General features: G+C 44.5%; 1 protein-coding gene across 1 annotated transcript in view; it reads right to left on the bottom strand.

Moving 5' to 3' along the window:
* RNF115 (ring finger protein 115) overlaps positions 1–19,530 on the bottom strand; it is a 51,694-nt gene that overhangs the window by 30,688 nt on the left and 1,476 nt on the right. The gene's annotated exons all lie outside the window — the stretch shown is intronic.

Here is a 19,530-nt window from a genome sequence, read left to right as displayed (position 1 = left end):
TTTTTAAATGCACTGCCTCATGTCTGTCTCCTGCTGCATGTTGCCCTGCCCCCTTACCTGAATGGCCACACAGACCTATACGCCTTTAAACCCCCAAAATATTAACCGTGGGGCTCATGCCTCCACCTTTCCTACTGCAAGCTCAACCATGACATCACCCTTCTCAGTGCTCTGTACGCAAGGCAGGAAGCAGCAAGACCAGAAGCACGTAGCTCCCGGATGTCACCATCTATGCAAGAGCCAGGGGTGGGTGTTCCAGTGGTGCAGCTGCAAAACTTTCAAGAATTTGGGAATCTAGAGGTTCCCCAGTCATATGAATTTAGGCAAACACCCTGCTAAAGACATCAATGTAAAGTTAATGGATGCATCCATTATAGGAAAGATTTTAAAAAGCAGGTTTTAGTCCATGTGCTGGAAGAAATAGGAGCTCAACTTATTTCGTTTATACAGGTGGCTGGAGTTCCTCTAATGACTGGGTATTTGTGCTCCCATTTTGGGAGCCCTGGGGAGAGTGCATGATCTAAAGGGAACATTTCCATTCCCTGGGCATCAGTGTCCCCACCTGTAAAATGGAGACAATATTGCCCCCTATTTCTCTGGGGTGGGGAGGTTATGAGGTTTAATTCATTAATGTTTGTAAAGCTCTTTGAGATCCTTGCATGAAGCCTTCAGAAAGGTAAAGGCTGGCCTAAAAAATTAAGGGGGCAAAAGGAGTCAGGGGCCTAATTTCCACTGACTTTCAACCTTAGGCCACTTTGAAAATACTCCCGCAACTGATGAAAAATCCCTCAGCCACAATGATTTTCCATGACTTTCTGCCTCAAGTTATGCTTGATCATGGACCCAGTCCTGCAAACCTTCCCTTCAACTGACACGAGAGCTGTCACTAAGCACCGCTCAGTGTCCACCCTCCATTTCCCGAGCGAGAGGCTAGCAAAAACAACAAATACGCTCCAATGCCAGTTGCCTGTATCTGGACCCCTCATCACACGGGCGTCAGGGAAGGGTATGGCAGTGACACAACACATGTTGCCTTGGCGGATACCCTCCTGCTGTCTGTATAGACCCATGCCCACCCTGCTGGACCTTCCTGAAGCATCTGACACTGCCGATCACCAAATACTCCCATCCTGCCTGCAGGGGTGAATAAAGATGTCTCAAAATGGTTCTCTGACCAAACCCACCAGCTCATTATGGGAAAGTGTTTCTCCACTTCCACCGTCATGATCGGTAGACTTCTGTACTCTTCCCCCATCTTATCCAGCAGCCATGCAAAGCCGTCAGGAAAGCTTGTAGACACCACAGGCTGCAAAGCATCCCCAGCTCTGCATCCCCTTTACGTCAACATACAGAGCACTTTCTCAGCTTTCGCAATACCCAGCTGAAGATCAGCAATGAGGAACTTCCCGGGGGGGGGGGGGGGGGGGGGACCCAGGCAAGACTCAGGTGATGCTAGCATGGAAAGCAAAGTGATTGGAAAAACCTGCCTCCTCTATAAACAACCTCACTTCCATTGATGGCATCTGCCCTGAGAACGTGAACACACCTGCTATCATCTGTGACAAGCTAGGAGATCACACTCTATACCAACACACGGGGCAATCCATGCATTTGTGAATAGAAAGTAAACATAATGAGGATCTGGCCCACAAGATGCCAACTGGTAAATCAGCGCAGCTCCCTAGCAATGTCGATTTATACAACAGCTGAGGATCTGGTCCCTTAAGCCCAACACTTTAAAAAAATGCAGAGGTCGGCAAATAGAAGCAATCTGTCAATGCTAATACAATGCGATCTTTCAGATATTTCATTGACACTACATACAGCAATGCCCCCTAACATACACAGCCTCCACCAAACGCTGACTTCCTCAAATATCAGTATACATTAAGGCCCATTACATGCATGGTCTGAAAACCTTGTGCAAGCAGTTGTACTTTGATATTCATCTTCAATCTGAAACCCCCTTGGAAACATACCCAGACTCTGTTTGCGATGTCAGATACTGAGGGTGGGGGAAAACATGCTGCATGTCAGGACAAGGGACGGGAAGTTCTGAAACAGTTTAATATGATAAATTATACTCCAAGAGGGCTCTCAGACAGTCTAAACGCAGATCACGCTGCAATTTGAGACTCTATAAGAACATCAGTCGGATTTGATGGACGAAGGCTTGTCACAATATCACAGTCTAGCCTCTTGGCTGAGGCATGCCACTATACATGAACCAGGACTGACATTTTGGCCCTGATCCTGAAAGCTGTCCGATGCAAGTGTATCCCTTCGCCCTCGCTCTCTCACAGGGGCAAGACTCCACTTCATGAAGAACAACTATCTCCATCGGTGTCTCTTTACAAATCAATCCATTCTATTTCAATGGCATTAGAACAGACTTTTTTTAAAAAAACAAAAAACAAAAAACCCACCACACGTATTTAAGTACTGTTCTGTAAAGAGAATTGAGCACTTGTGACGTGCGCTGGATTGACAGCCTCAGAGACAGACAGAGAGATTCCAACGCAGACAGCAGCTTCCCCTATGCTGACCCAAGTCCCACATTTGACATGGTAGGAGCCTCCTCTAGAGACAAGATCAGGTTTCCAGTTCTTAGCCTCTCCTTGAAGACTGCCAATTAGGGATGGGATTTTCAAGGCTTAAGGGAGTCAGGCGCCCAGCTTCTGTTGATGGTCAAGGAAAGCTAAGCATCTAAGTCGTTAGACCCCTTTAAATATCCCAGCCTTGGGTGCCAATTTGTGCCAGCGTTTTTTGTCCTTTATACATTTAGTGGTCATAGTCCAGATTTCTACTTTCCAAGTTTACCCCAGATGGGCTAAGGAACAACCTTTGAATGTTTTCTAAATTTTAAAACTCACTTTAACAAATTTCAGAGTAGCAGCCGTGTTAGTCTGTATTCGCAAAAAGAAAAGGAGGACTCGTGGCACCTTAGAGACTAACAAATTTATTTGAGCATAAGCTTTCATGAGCTACAGCTAAAGCTTATGCTCGAATAAATTTGTTAGTCTCTAAGGTGCCACGAGTCCTCCTTTTCTTTTTAAATAACAAAGAGCATTTCAACTTTGTGGCAAAACCTGGCTCCCGTGAGGGCAAGCTAATAAGCTGTTCACCCTGAGGAAAAACAGGCAGTGACCTCATAAAACAGCCTAAGTTACTGTTTATCCCTTAAATGACAGGGGTAAAAATTTGGCTGCAAGCTTAAACATTCTGGGATCTGCTTTTACACTAGAGGTGTGGGGAATGCCTTTCTCCAGTCCCCATCAGAATACTGATGAGAGAACGGAAAGCATTTAAGTGATTCCCCCTACCAATTCCTGGTCTTAAAAAGCTTATTTAGAAAGTGGCCTAGTTCTGCTCCAGCATCATAAGTCTGCTTCAATTTGTGGCAGACATCACCAAAAACCATGCAGTCTCTGAAGATTATTTTTCCTCTGCCCCCACCACGCTGAAGAGTGATTTAATAAGGAACATTCCCAGGACTCAGGAATAGAATTTCAAGCTTGAATTTGGCAGCATACAGTCATCCATATTCTTGAGCTCCATGTGTATTCAGGTAGATATGAAACAGGTCAAGGAAACGATCAAGTTACTTTACATCTCACTAGTGGTTTCATGGAACTAGTTTAGCCATAAGCAACAACTGAAATCTAATCCAAGAATCGCTAATATTTTTCCCCTTGTTTCAGATGCTTCTAAAAAAAACTGAACAAGGTTTATCAGTGGAGCGCATACTGGAGAAAATTAAACGTTTAGGACATTTTTGCACATTCAGGCTTCAGGCCAGAACACTGCTTGGTAGGTCTGCAGTGTCCAGAGAAGTTATGAGCACACATGCTAGAGGCTACATCCACCTCCCAGGAAGACCGCCAACAACCCAACAGGAATCTTTACAAAACACAAACCAAGAGAGTATTTTAGGCATCAAGAGTTCTGCTAACCAGACAGGGCATTACAGGGAGCACCAGACGAAAAACAAGATACATATGCGTCAGAGATGGATGAGAACTCTAACTTCGTCTAGTCCATCCAACAAAGCAGGGGTGGCCAACCTGTGGCTCTGGAGCCCCATGCGGCTCTTCAGAAGTTAATATGCGGCTCCTTGTCTAGGCACCGAGTCTGGGGCTGGAGCTACAGGTGCCAATTTTCCAATGTGCCGGGGGGTTCTCTCTGCTCAACCTCCGGCTCTGCCCCCACTCAACCCCCTCCTGCCCCCTCCCCTGAGCCTGCCATGCCCTCACTCCTTCCCCCCTCAGAGCCTCCTGCATGCCATGAAACAGTTGATCGGGAGGTACGGGGAGGACGGGGGAGGCGCGGATCATCAGGGTTGGGAGGGTTGGAAGACTCTGGGAGCAGAGGGGGGGGGGGTGCTGATGACTTATTACTGTGGCTCTTTTGAAATGTACGTTGGTAAATTCTGACTCCTTCTCAGTCTCAGGTTGGCCACCCCTGCAAAAAACGATTACTCCCTACAGTGCATCACTCAGCTCTCCTCTGAATTCCTGATACCTTTTGGTGTCCAATACCTGCTCAAATTCCAGGAGTGAGGTGATCAGAGCTATAGAGCAGAGGACAAATACCTCCCTGCCCTGTCATGTGACGCCTTCATGGGTGCAGCCTCAAAGTTTTCACTGGTCTTTTTGCTGTCACACTGCATACTCCAGTTTACAGTCCTGTGTGTCTGGGTCAACATAACTGCTTTCCACATTCTTCCTTCTGATCGAACCTTTCTAATGATTTCCCATATATTTATTTATAATTAGTATTACCATAGCACCTAGGAGCCCTTATTAAGGGCCACAAGCCCTTCCACCCTCCACAGATTAATCTTGTTTTGTTATTTTCTACACTGACGCATCAGTTATGAACCTTTACAACTTTGTCCTTCCTGCTTGGACATAAGGGGAAAAGCTTTAACGGAGAGCTCAGGTCTCAGTTAGGTAGCTAAATAAGTGCCAGGATTTTCAAAGGAGCCCTGGATTATTGGCGCTCAGCACCTGTGAAAGTCTGGCATCAGTTCAAAAAAATAATAATATGGGGACGCTAAAGAGAGCAGACACGTACATTTGAAAGAAGAATTGCATTGCTCAGTTCTGTGCAGAGCAGGTATTTGAGTTAAATACCAATATGTACAGCTAGACTAAGCAACAATTGAGGGTGGAAGCAAGTAGGATCATGTAACCATCTGTAAGTATTTGAAGATACCTAGGGAGGTGGGAGAATCTCCTTCCTTAGAAGTTTTTAAGGTCAGGCTTGACAAAGCCCTGGCTGGGATGATTTAATTGGAGATTGGTCCTGCTTTGAGCAGGGGGTTGGACTAGATGACCTCCTGAGGTCCCTTCCAACCCTGATATTCTAGGATATCAGCAACTAGGAGGAAGATCATTATTTAGGGTAAAAATCGCTGTACCTCCTATGGCCCTGCTGTAGGGTTATGGTCCAAATTTGAAGTTGTTTGAGTAAGGGACTCCTAAGATATAGCCCCCCTGAAAACTAATGTATCAACATTTTATGGTTCTTATAACTTTTCTTGCACAGACCCCAGGTTCAAACTATGGCTCTGATTCTCCCCAAACTGACCTCAGGATTGATCTCTGCTAATGTCTGCCACCCACTGCCCCTTGGCAGAAACAATAATTTTAGAAGTTATTCAGGGTAGAAGATGGATCTACAAAGGGCTTCAGCCAAGCGCTATGATGTCCATCGATGCAGGCTGAAGCATCGCTCAAAGAGGGCAGAGTCACGGTTGTGGGGTGTGTATTTTAACTCAATTTCCTGGTATTTAGAACCAGAGGGGCTGACTCAGGAGTGTTACAAGGATGCTCTGAAGAATATGATGTTCTAGGAGCGTAAATACAGAGTATTATTTGATTGGACTAAGCAACTGAACAAGTGACGTAGGGAACAGACAGACAAGGGGACTGGAAGATCTAATGGGTAGAGACTCAAGCCCTGAGATTCCATGATATCCTTTTTAAGTTACATGAAACCCCAGTTTAGCAAAGTACTTAAACACATGCTTAACTTTAAGCATTCAAGTGATCCCATTGACTTTAATGGGTTTACTTCTGCCCCTGAAGTTGGGCATGTGCTGAATTGAGTCTGAAGAGACACTCCTCCTCCCTTTCCCATGGTGCACCTGAGACTCAAGCCCCTAATTTTAACAGGAAGTTGCTGCTAGCAAGGTGTTCACAGTGAGGGGCTCTTAGACTCTGGCACTCAGCCCTTCTCTTGGTCTGACAGAGCCACAGCTCTGTTATCTTTCAGGGACAAGGCAACTTTACTTTAAGTTGGCAGTGAGATAAGAGGGGTGGTTTTTGTACAGCTGAATGGATGAGTTCATGGCCCTGATTTACTAAAAATGTAACTATAATGAGAGGGACACATTTCCTAAGAGCACCCAGACTTCTGTAGTATGCAAGGTCTTGGAAAAAATTTTGAAGGAGAAAGTAGTTAAGGACATTGAGGTCAGTGGTAAATGGGACAAAATCCAACATGGTTTTACAAAAGGTAGATCGTGCCAAACCAACCTGATCTCCTTCTTTGAGAAAGTAACGGATTTTTTAGACAAAGGAAATGCAGTGGATCTAATTTACCTAGATTTCAGTAAGGTGTTTGATATGGTACCACATGGGGAATTATTAGTTAAATTGGAAAAGATGGGGATTAACATAAAAATTGAAAGGTGGATAAGGAATTGGTTAATAGGGAGACTACAGCAGGTCATACTGAAAGGTGAACTGTCAGGCTGGAGGGAGGTTACCAGTGGAGTTCCTCAGGGATCGGTTCGGGGACTAATCTTATTTAATCTTTTTATTACTGACCTTGGCACAAAAAGTGGGAGTGTGCTAATAAAGTTTGCGGATGATACAAAGCTGGGAGGTATTGCCAATTTAGAGAGAGACCAATTTAGAGAGATCATACAGGAAGATCTGGATGACCTTGTAAACTGGAGTAATAGTAATAGGATGAAATTTAATAGTGAAAAGTGTAAGGTCATGCATTTAGGGATTAATAACAAGAATTCTAGTTATAAGCTGGGGACTCATCAATTAGAAGTAACAGAGGAGGAGAAGGACCTTGGAGTATTGGTTGATCACAGGATGACGATGAGCTGCCAATGTGATATGGCCGTGAAAAAAACTAATGCAGTCTTGAGATGCATTAGGTGAGGTATGTCCAGTAGAGATAAGGAGGTTTTAGTACTGTTATAAAAGGCACTGGTGAGACCTCATCTGGAATACTGTGTGCAGTTCTGGTCTCCCATGTTTAAGAAGGATGAATTCAAACTGAAACAGCTACAGAGAAGGATGTATCCATCCATCATCTTAGGATGATCCGAGGAATGGAAAACCTGTCTTATGAAAGGAGACTCAAGGAGCTTGGCTTGTTTAGCCTAACCAAAAGAAGGTTGAGGGGAGATATGATTGCTCTCTATAAATATATCAGAGGGATAAATACTGGAGAGGGAGAGGAATTATTTAAGCTCAGTACCAATGTGGACACAAGAACGAATGGATATAAACTGGTCATCGGGAAGTTTAGACTTGAAATTAGACAAAGGTTTCTAACCATCAGAGGAGTGAGGTTTTGGAATAGCCTTCCAAGGGAAACAGTGGGGGCAAAAGACCTATCTGGCTTTAAGATTAAACTCGATAAGTTTATGGAGGAGATGGTATGATGGGATAACATGATTTTGGCAATTAATTGATCTTTAAATATTCATGGTAAATAGACCCAATGGCCTATGATGGGATGTTAGATGGGGTAGGATCTGAGTTACTACAGAGAATTCTTTCCTGGGTATCTGGCTGGTGAATCTTGCCCATATGCTCAGGTTCAGTTGATCGCCATATTTGAGGTCAGGAAGAAATTTTACTCCAGGGCAGATTGGAAGAGGCCCTGGAGGTTTTTCACCTTCCTCTGCATTATGGGGCACGGGTCACTTGCTGGAGGATTCTCTGCTCCTTGAAGTCTTTAAACCATGATTTGAGGACTTCAATAGCTCAGACATAGGTGAGAGGTTTATTGCAGGAGTGGGTGGGTGAGATTCTGTGGCCTGCATTGTGCAGGAGGTCAGTCTAGATGATCATAATGGTCCCTTCTTACCTTAATATCTATGAATGTTTCAGGGACAAGGAAACTTTACTTTAAGTTGGCAGTGAGATAAGAGGGGTGGTTTTTGTACAGCTGAACGGATAAGTTCATGGCCCTGATTTAGGAAATGTGTCCCTCTCATTGTAGTCACATTTTTAGTAAGAGCACCCAGATTTCAGGCATCCCAACTTGAGATGCCTAGGGACAGATTTTCAAAAGGTGCTGGGCTGCAACTTAAATCACTGAAGCTGTGGATGCTCAGCAACTCTCAAAAACTCAGGCCCACTGTGTCTATGCTGGTAACCCAACAACGGAGGGACCCAGACACAAGAGCCAGTTTTTGAAATGTGGCTACATGTTAAACAAATGCCAAATTCCAGCTCAACGCAAACAGCACGGCACTCGGCTTTGCTTAAAATCCTTTGCTTGATTTTCTGTTAAAATCACCACGTTACAAAGGTTTTCTAAATCAGCACCATTCCGCGTCATCACCAACGCTGCTGTTTCCCCAAGGCCTGCAGTCCTGATGCGTTTCAGTTGGCTGTGCAGTTCATTGCAGCCCAAGTGAAGGACATGCATGCAGAGAGGTTCTTTTCCAGAGGACAGACCTCAAGATAAAGTTCTGCTTAGGACTCTGATGCAGACATGAGCTCTGCTCAGAGAAGATGCTAGGATGAACATCTTTAAAATTAGGCTGATTATTTCTTCTTATAGTAAAACCGGAGTCCATGATGCAGCAATACAGTGCATATCATAATTGTGCAGAAAGACTAGGATTTACAGATTTAAGACCTGTGGCCCTATTCATTTTTGGAAGCCCTTTTCTTCATCCAGTCAGTTCGAGAAATGTGACTACAGGCATTTTGACCAAAAGCTAATATACTATTACTTGCAGGATACAAACAGAGATAAATACAGCATTTGAATTAAATAACAAAAGTGGGACGGGGAAATCGGCAATGGAACAAAACAGATGAGTGGAGCTGTGTATGGTATTTCAGAATAATTTCTTACACTAAACAAATGGCTTTGTTTTCAATACTATCCATTGTTTGAAAAACTCTCCTAGAAAGCTGGAAGAATAAAGAGGCACTGGATGGCTCAGGGATTCAGAACCTTTCGTCATTAAGTTACTGCTCAGTGTTTAGCTCAGGGGTGACTGAAGGTTGCCCGCTAATAACTGCTCAACAGCTCACATGGACTGATCCTGGTGGGTTTCAGTCCCATCCCTGCATCATAAGCACCATGATCACAATTGGCCCCTTTCATGGTACTCTCAGGTGGAAACTGAATCCCCTGCTGTTACCTCCGACAGTGGTTGAGTACACCATCTCCAAGGTAGGACTGAGCCACAACAGGGAAGGGATAGGGACAGCAAGCTTTGCCAAGAAGCCTAGAGGTTTCAAGCACACTGCTCAGAGCACCCAGCCATCCTTCCGTCAACACCAATCAGCTCTAATTCTTGCATTTCCCAATATGGCCAGTCGTGCTAAGAAGGGCCCTCTGTCCCTCCAGCTCGTCATTAACTGTGCAGAAGTGTCCAACCCCAATTATTTTCAAGCAGTCGGAACTGAAGGGCAAATACGTGTTTCATCTGGAACCTTCCTTTTGCCTTGATTCTCAATCTGAAGTAGGCAAATCAAGAGAAACGGGATTGGAATGACACATGCGGGCTTCTTAGCCATGTTAACACCAAACAGAGGGTAAGACGCTCAGATATACAACCTTCATACCACTCTACTGAGGTCACTGACAGTCTATTTTCTTTTCCTCTCCTTATCTTCCAGGGCAAGCAGCAAGCTACAGTCCGATGTGGGAATTTAAAGCTAAATTTTCCTTTGGTATATGTGGGATGAATATCTGAACACTTTATCTATGCACAAAAAGGATCCAGGCACCCACATTTCTTCCACATGATCAATGTGTCTCAATCCTGACATGCAGCACAGTCCCCTACAGGGTAGCCAAGTATCTGTGGTCTATTCAGTCTTTGGCCAGCCTGTTGGGACTGTCCTCAACTGCAGTAGTTCTAGTGATGTAGACACCTTTCCACCAGGAATTCAGTTGAGCCACCAAAATCATTTTTTGTGGGCCACTAAATAGCCAGGTTAGTGCACTTTAGAAGTAACATGGCACCCACATACCAGCGTAACAGGCATGGCACAAGAACATTTTTAGCCAGCAGCTAAGGAAGACATACCAGCTATTTACAGTTTGAGCTGTTTACTCAAACTATGCCAAGAACTTATCAGGCAACTTAGAATGGAACAATTTTAAAATATTTTTTTAATCTATTGTATATACAACATTCTATAATTTCTGTGATATGTAGGTAGTCTGACTAGATGATGATGTTCCCTTCTGGCCTTAACAAAAAACAATTTCCCCATCTTGGGGAGAAGAAAAAACAAAAACAAAACCTAGTATCTTTCCCTTCTGTAGCTCCTACTATCTGAACTGTGCTCCCTGCATGTATCCTGAACACAGTTCTACTGTGCTGTTCCTGTACCCCTTCATTTCTTTCTCTGCTATTATTTAGCTCCGTAACTGTATTTTGCAGAGGATTTTGGGATAGCTTCATTGACTATATAAAATTGTATGGACTCTTCAGCTACACTGCAGGGAAGGAACAATTGCATTTACCTGAACTTTGTAACAATGGTTATTCGATACCTTGGTGTTTTTTCTCTTCCTCATACAGTACCGAGAGCTTTGCAGATTTGTAGCAATATGCAAATGTATGCAATTCACATGCAGGAATGCGGGAGCCTGCTGGGTTCTACCACCTTTCCCTAGAGCCACAGCATTAGCGAACTGCTATTACTTTATAGTCTAGCCTATTTATATCCTATTTATTTCATGTTTTACATGTATGTTCAATGCTGTAATGGTTTTGCTACCCCTTATGTACCTTGGTGTACTCTGTATGGCAAAATTCTTTCAAATGGAGAAACACATCACAGAAGTATGTTTTGCCCTTTAATTGTGAGCCAACTATCTTAGAGGGAGAAGAGTAATAGGTGTTCTAACCCAGTGTCCTGGCCAGCCTGCAACACAGGTGAGTATTCTTTGCCTACTTAAAGTTCTCCTCTCGTTTTAGTTGGTTATGGTATTATTCATTTCCTCTTTTAAACTGCTGAGCAGCATCACTTCTTGGTGCTAAAACTGAGGCCATGTTCACCCAAGAGGAGGCTGCATGGGGAGAGGGGGAGGGCCTGCAAACACACACACACACAGTTAACTTTAAGCACAAGCAAGCCGATTCATTTTAATAGCACTACTCGTGTTCACGTCAATGGGAATTCACCTTAAACATGGGCAGGATCAGGGCCTACATTTGTAAAGTGCCCTGGGATCATTTCTATTAAAAGGGTATCCTGACGCCAATTAATATTTCAGAGCTGTACAATTTTGCAGAAATTTTAGCCTGCAACGCACTCTCAGAAAGGCTGAGCCTCAATGGTCCGAGATGAGTTCAACCTTTTCAATTAATATTGCAGGTATTACTTATTCAAACCTAAACTGAGCACAGCAGAAATAAAAGGTTTCAGAGTAACAGCCGTGTTAGTCTGTATTCGCAAAAAGAAAAGGAGTACTTGTGGCACCTTAGAGACTAACCAATTTATTTGAGCATGAGCTTTCGTGAGCTACAGCTCACTTCATCAGATGCATGCCGTGGAAACTGCAGCAGACTTTATATATACACAGAGAATATGAAAAAATACCTCCTCCCACCCCATTGTCCAGCTGGTAATAGCTTATCTAAAGTGATCATCAGGTGGGCCATTTCCAGCACAAATCCAGGTTCTCTCACCCTCCACCCCCCCACACACACACCCAGGATGGTGTTATCAGGAAGATCACCAATCCGCACAGACACACCCCTGGAACTCTGACCTGGGATATTCTATCTACTACCCAAGATCCATAAACCTGGAAATCCTGAGCGCCCCATCATCTCAGGCATTGGCACCCTGACAGCAGGATTGTCTGGCTATGTAGACTCCCTCCTCAGGCCCTATGCTACCAGCACTCCCAGCTACCTTTGAGACACCACTGACTTCCTGAGGAAACTTCAATCCATCGGTGATCTTCCTGATAACACCATCCTGGCCACTATGGATGTAGAAGCCCTCTACACCAACATTCCACACAAAGATGGACTACAAGCCGTCAAGAACACTATCCCCGATAATGTCACGGCAAACCTGGTGGCTGAACTTTGTGACTTTGTCCTTACCCATAACTATTTCACATTTGGGGACAATGTATACCTTCAGATCAGCGGCACTGCTATGGGTACCCGCATGGCCCCACAGTATGCCAACATTTTTATGGCTGATTTAGAACGCTTCCTCAGCTCTCGTCCCCTAAAGCCCCCACTCTACTTGCGCTATATTGATGACATCATCATCTGGACCCATGGAAAAGAAACCCTTGAGGAATTCCACCATGATTGCAACAACTTCCATCCCACCATCAACCTCAGCCTGGTCCAGTCAACACAAGAGATCCACTTCCTGGACACTACAGTGCTAATAAACGATGGTCACATAACCACCACCCTACACCGGAAACCTACTGACCGCTATTCCTACCTACATGCCTCCAGCTTTCACCCTGACCACACCACACGATCCATCGTCTACAGCCAAGCTCTGCGATATAACCGCACTTGCTCCAACCCCTCAGACAGAGACAAACACCTACAAGATCTCTGTCAAGTTTTCTTACAACTACAATACCCACCTGCGGAAGTGAAGAAACAGATTGATAGAGCCAGAAGAGTTCCCAGCAGTTACCTACTACAGGACAGGCCTAACAAAGAAAATAACAGAACGCCACTAGCCGTCACCTTCAGCCCCCAACTAAAACCCCTCCAAAGCATTATTAAGGATCTACAACCTATCCTAAAGGATGACCCAACACTCTCACAAATCTTGGGAGACAGGCCAGTCCTTGCCTACAGACAGCCCCGCAACCTGAAGCAAATACTCACCAACAACCACATACCACACAACAGAACCACTAACCCAGGAACTTATCCTTGCAACAAAGCCCGTTGCCAACTGTGCCCACATATCTATTCAGGGGACACCATCACAGGGCCTAATAACATCAGCCACACTATCAGAGGCTCGTTCACCTGCCTATCCACCAATGTGATATATGCCATCATGTGCCAGCAATGCCCCTCTGCCATGTACATTGGTCAAACTGGACAGTCTCTATGTAAAAGAATAAATGGACACAAATCAGATGTCAAGAATTATAACATTCATAAACCAGTCGGAGAACGCTTCAATCTCTCTGGTCACGCAATCACAGACATGAAGGTTGCTATCTTAAAACAAAAAAACTTCAAATCCAGACTCCAGCGAGAAACTGCTGAATTGGAATTCATTTGCAAATTGGATACTATTAATTTAGGCTTAAATAGAGACTGGGAGTGGCTAAGTCATTATGCAAGGTAGCCTATTTCCCCTTGTTTTTTCCTACCCCCACCCCCTAGACGTTCTGGTTAAACTTGGATTTAAACTTGGAGAGTGGTCAGTTTGGATGAGCTATTGCCAGCAGCAGAGTGAGAGTGAGTGAGTGAGTCCGTCCGTCCCCGGGAAAAAAGGGGGGGGGGGTGAGAAAGCCTGGATTTGTGCTGGACATGGCCCACCTTGATTACCATGCACATTGTAGGGAGAGTGGTCACTTTGGATGAGCTATTACCAGCAGGAGAGTGAGTTTGTGTGTGTACGGGGGTGGGGGTGTGAGAAAACCTGGATTTGTGCTGGAAATGGCCCACCTTGATTATCATGCACATTGCGTAGAGAGTTGTCACTTTGGATGGGCTATTACCAGCAGGAGAGTGAGTTTGTGTGTGGGGGGGTGAAGGGTGAGAAAACCTGGATTTGTGCTGGAAATGGCCCAACTTGATGATCACTTTAGATAAGCTATTACCAGCAGGACATTGGGGTGGGAGGAGGTATTGTTTCATGATCTCTGTGTGTATATAAAGTCTGCTGCAGTTTCCACGGTATGCATCCGATGAAGTGAGCTGTAGCTCACGAAAGCTCATGCTCAAATAAATTGGTTAGTCTCTAAGGTGCCACAAGTCCTCCTTTTCTTTTTGCGAATACAGACTAACACGGCTGTTACTCTGAAACACAGCAGAAATGGTACAGATGCCTCTCATTCAGCATAGCCTTTATTACAGGCATTCTTCTGAAAGAAAAAACACATTAGAACCAGAAAGAAAAACCTGCCAAGAGAGTCCAGCTCAAAAGGAAGATGCCAGTTCATGATGGACTAAGTTGAGCAGCTTGTGAGTCTTTTTCCTCTAAGTTTATTCCTCTCAGGTATCCACTAGAAAAGGGTTCCCTACACAAAGCTATCGCCAACCAACGCAGGGCAGACTGTATTCATTTAAGGCATATGGGTCACAGAATTTTTAAAGAGAATCAACCAGTTTATTCCTATATCTGACATGGATGAGATTAGATAGGACTTATCCCTCTCTTGCTTAGCGCATTTACCTTATAACTTTGATGTACTGCATATAGTAAAAAAGTTTCATTCTTTCATATGATAAGAAGCCAGGTTTAACATGGAAAACATTTCAAAAGTTCATTTTAACTTCACACTGGGATTCCAGGCTGCGGAATTAAAATCTACTTTGACGACAACATTGGAAGCCAGTTTTGGGGAAGTCTGAAAAAGTACATTTTCCTACTTTACAATTCTGATGTGAAGAGGGGTAACGAGCTTACTTTCCTTCAGCATCTTTCAGTCCCCAAAAGAGAGTACTGCCCCACCAACAAAGCTGAATCAGGGGACACAAGATCTGACTCCATTCCTGTTATAAAGCTAAACGCTTGGACACTCCACTGTTTTAGCCCAGCTGAGGTAGGTCTTCAATAGGAAAAAGGGTGTGACATAACTCAAGTTAGCTATTATGAGGCAAAATCCTAATGAAGACAAGACAGTTTGCAGTTTTCATATGAGTTAGCAAGTCAAGATAAACCCCAGGCTCCCTCATAAGTCTAACTTCGCCTGCTAACTTGTGTGAAAACTACAGACTGCCTTGTCTTCACAAGGATTTTACCCAAATACAAGGACTTATAGGGATGCAGATTCTATCCTCACTACACATTTTAACTGTGTTGTCACCAATACAAGGGGCAATCACATTATACCCTTGACTTGGTTATAGAGGTAGTATCGATGAGGCCAACATTTTATACCGACTGCTCTGTGTATTTGAATTGCGCAGTGCTGATCATATTCTCAGCACTAAAAGAATACACCAAGATGATTTAATCCACCACTAAAATGCAGACAATGCCATGTGGCAGCTGTTTAACAGTGCACTGCAACCCTAAACAACAGTTCAGGATGGGAAGTTAGCAGTAACCTTTAGAGTACTTTGGATGAGTTCAAAGTGCTTTACAAGGAGAAATGTTAAGTGAAAGAAAGCTCTCACCCCCCCTTCTCACACCCCCCCAACATAAATGAAACTGCAGAGATTTGATATCTTCCGACTACAACTGGGGGATGATCAAGATGCCAGGGTCAGCCACCTATCCCTGACAAAAAGGGCCATGAGATTTTTGACGACATTAACTGATCAGGATCACAGAAGACCTGAGAGAGGGGCAAGTTGCAGATTCATTGTAACATGGGCCATTGGGGGAAGAACATTTTTTAAAAAGCATATGGCAGCAGTTCGCTTCACTGCAGATATTTAACTTGGAATTCTGAAAAGCCTTCCTGATTTCTCTCTTGTGCTGTGTTTAATCAAGATGAGTTATCCCTTTACCTTAAAATAAAAATGTATCCGCTGGGCTGCAGCTGCAACCTGACTTGCACCTGCAGCATTCAGCAGAAAGCGTGATTTGAAATGGCAGCCAAGGAACATGGTTTATTCTACCCCCCTCCAAATGAAACCAGGCCACCTTCAGCCAATGGTGACTTGCACAGCAGTTATGCTACAGAAGCTATGGAAACATTACTACTGAGATCCAACATCCCAGTTAACTCTTTCTGTGCCTGTCAGTGAACAGCCAGCCTTCACGTGACACCCTGGGAGGAGCACAGCTCCAGCCATGTATAAATGTGGTTTGTTCAAGGATTGCTTACCTTTCTCCCTCTCTTTTTTGGTGAAGGAGGCAGAGAAGGGAATAGTGGATTTTAAATATTTTTTATATACAGTTGATCACAAGAACCCTGCTGCTGAATAGAGAACAATTCACAACTACATTGAAAATCAGCATGGCATCGAAATCTGTTTTCCCACTGGCATTCTGGGAGATTTACCCAGGGCCTGTCCAAGCAATAAACACTGATGGAAGTTGTACACTTGCTTCAAAACGAGGCGATGGCCTCACACTTTTCAATCCTGTGTGATGAGCAGTGTTACTCCTAGTATAAAGGATTACCTCCTTGCCCCGCTATGTAAGCAATCTCAGGATCTCTCTCAACAGATATCATTTTTATTTTAAGATGATGTTATCCTAATCTAAGAATCACACCAAAGCAGGACAAAACCTTCCCATTTTACAAGGGGAAACTGGCAGAGAGACGTTACTTGCCTGAGGTCTCACAGAGAAAGTTACTGGCAGAGCTGGAAACAGAAGTCTTGACTCTCAGTCTTTAGCTCTCAGCCTTAGGCCACGTCTGCGCTACAGCAGCGCACCTAGAATGTTGCAGCTGGGTCACTGTAGCAGGGTAGCATAGACTACAGCAATGGAAGGGGGGTTTCCATCGAAGCAGGTAATCTACAAGACGTAGTAGCTAAGTCAAAGGGAAAATCTTTCCGTCGACCCAGCTGCTTCTACACCGGGGCTTAGGTCAACCTAACCACGGTGCTCAAGGCATGACACTTTTTACAGCCCTGAGTGAAGCAGCTAGGTCGACCTAAGTTTTGGGTGTAGACCAGGCCCAAGTCACTGGTTTGAGCTATCTCACCCTATCTGGAGATAAACAGGTCCATGGACTTCTACTGGATAATTCAGAGATCTGAAAGCAAGTCCTAATGTAGCCCTTTACAAACAGTAACCCATCACCCCATGAAACCAATGTTTGCCACATTTTACAGATGGAGAGACTGAGGCATGAAGAAAGGAAGTGACTTGCCCAAGGCCACAAAGGGAATCAGTGTCACAGCATCATTAGAACTAAGGAGTTATCCTCCGAGTTTCATGCTCCTTAAGGAAAGTTTGCCTCAACCAGAGATTGCAAAACATAGGCTGATTCATGATGACTGGCCTTCAGAAGAGTGTAAGAGTCTTACTCCAGAAATATGACATGACAAGGCAGGTCAGGGCCTTAGTGGCTGCCTGGGACTCTGTCGAGAGATCCCTTGCTTGAGAAGCTGACTGAAAGAGGGGTGGCCCCTAACTCAAGTAGGTTCACATCAGGTTAGGTGCGTCACCGGAACAGGGGGAGATAAAGAGGTTGTCACCCCTGTAGTGGAGAGGTTGAAAAGGTGAAACGATTTACTGGTTTGGCAGGTACAAGTCCTGAACATATTATTTATAAAGTATGGGTAATAATATCCTCACATTTCTAGAGTTTGTATCATCCTCAGGAATACCTGAAATGCAGACACCTGCGGGGTGGAAGACAGAAAATCTTCAAGAGCACAACACTGTGCCCATAGAGGGGGAGATGACAGGTTCCCAGCACAATGCAACCCTGATCCCAATTAGGGTTCTGGGTGCTACTAATTATAATAATAAAATCCAGGTCAAACCATTAGCCTTACAAAGAGTCCAGGAGCAATAATGCCCAGGCAGAGCAAAACTGAAGACTCTGATTTAGAAATAAAGGGGCCTGGGTAGGAAAGCTGATAGATATATACAACATCAGGGCAAAAGAAAAAAGGGAACCAATGCTAAGATGACAAGGAGTCCGGTAGCACTTTAAAAGCTAACAGATTTATTTGGGCATAAGCTTTCGTGGGTATTACACGGTGACTAGTCAAACAACAACGTGACACGTAAATGCATTGATGTTCTAGGCCTGGAGTTTTAGTTCCAATACCAAAAAATGCACTAATGGCATCAGGAAATCCTGAATCCCAGTTACGGAAGAGACTTGGTCGTGAGCAATTTAGAGCAGCATTTCTTTACAACAAAGGACAGTTGAAACATTGGAGGGAAAACTGCATAAGTCAGCAACAGAGGCAAGTAGTCTAAAGAGGGAGCTGAACACGATTTGGGAGAGGGAGAGAGAAAATACCAGAAGGCAGGGCTACTAGCTACACTTGAGGGGACATAGGGTGGGTTTGGAAGCAGAGAGATACATGATCAATTTGCATTTTGGATGGACAAGCTAAGTCTCAACAGGACTATATGCAATTGCAGAGGTGTGAGCTACCTGTGACATAAGCTAGAGAAATCTTCGGGATCATCATTCATGCCATGTATGAATGATTTTTAAAGTAAAAAAATTCCTTGAGGCCCCCCTCTTACCTCCCTTCACTGTGCAGAGGGGAAGAATAGCACAGCATTCCCTCGTTTACCTAAATGTCAGAGGGACGCTGAATCAGTCTGGATAACTGAAGGGTGCCCCCCAGTTACGAAATTCCCAGGAACTGGAGGACATCACCCTGTTTCAGGGTCCAGATCATTGAGATTTTGCTGCAGCAGCCTGCTCTTCATTAGCTTCTTTCATCTGAAAACCTTAAGGCGCATCACAAACTTTAAGAGCCTCACAATCTTCCTAAACTTGCTCTCTCAGAAGGTAGGTAGGTATTATCCTAATTTTACAGGTGGGGAAACTTGGGCACAGAGGTGGCGCCTGGGAGGCACCCCTTTAGCAAAGAATATCCAGATATTCCCATATATCGGGCAAAAAACAGTATTATGTGCCTGGTCTGATCTGGTCAAGCTACATTGCCTGTTCCTCTCCTCAAATAGCCTTCTGCTCCCCAACGACACCTCCCAAGACAGGAGGCTCACCGAGATACGGTCTATAACGTCACTAGAACATCAGCAGCACAACAAGGACACCCTTTGAGTCTAACCATTTTGGAGCTAAATGGAGAGACCACAGACTAGACTCGTCCAGACCCCTCCACTCTATGGCAGAACTGCTTGGGGTTAGCTGTGACTCAGCCCCCCACTACACTGCATACAACTTCAACCCCAAAGAGACACAGGACTATTTTACACTCACCCAGAAAGGGTACTCAAAAGGAGAACCATTTCCCTAGGGCATGAGGGAGACGTTCCCTTACTTGGGACCCTACTGATCCTCTGGCTGGGGAACTGAAATTTGCCCTTCTCACTGTGAGAATTGGGAGACCTCCCTCCATGCAGGGGACTGGACTAGATAACCTCTCGAGGTCCCTTCCTGTCCTAGGATTCTGTGCCACTGGGTCCCTGCCTCTGTCCCCCCGGGGTTCTCTCTCTAGAGGAGGGAGAA

The sequence above is a fragment of the Lepidochelys kempii genome, chromosome 24, assembly GCF_965140285.1.
Source record: "Lepidochelys kempii isolate rLepKem1 chromosome 24, rLepKem1.hap1, whole genome shotgun sequence".
Taxonomy (NCBI): domain Eukaryota; kingdom Metazoa; phylum Chordata; order Testudines; family Cheloniidae; genus Lepidochelys; species Lepidochelys kempii.
This window is presented reverse-complemented; position numbering and strand designations above follow the sequence as displayed.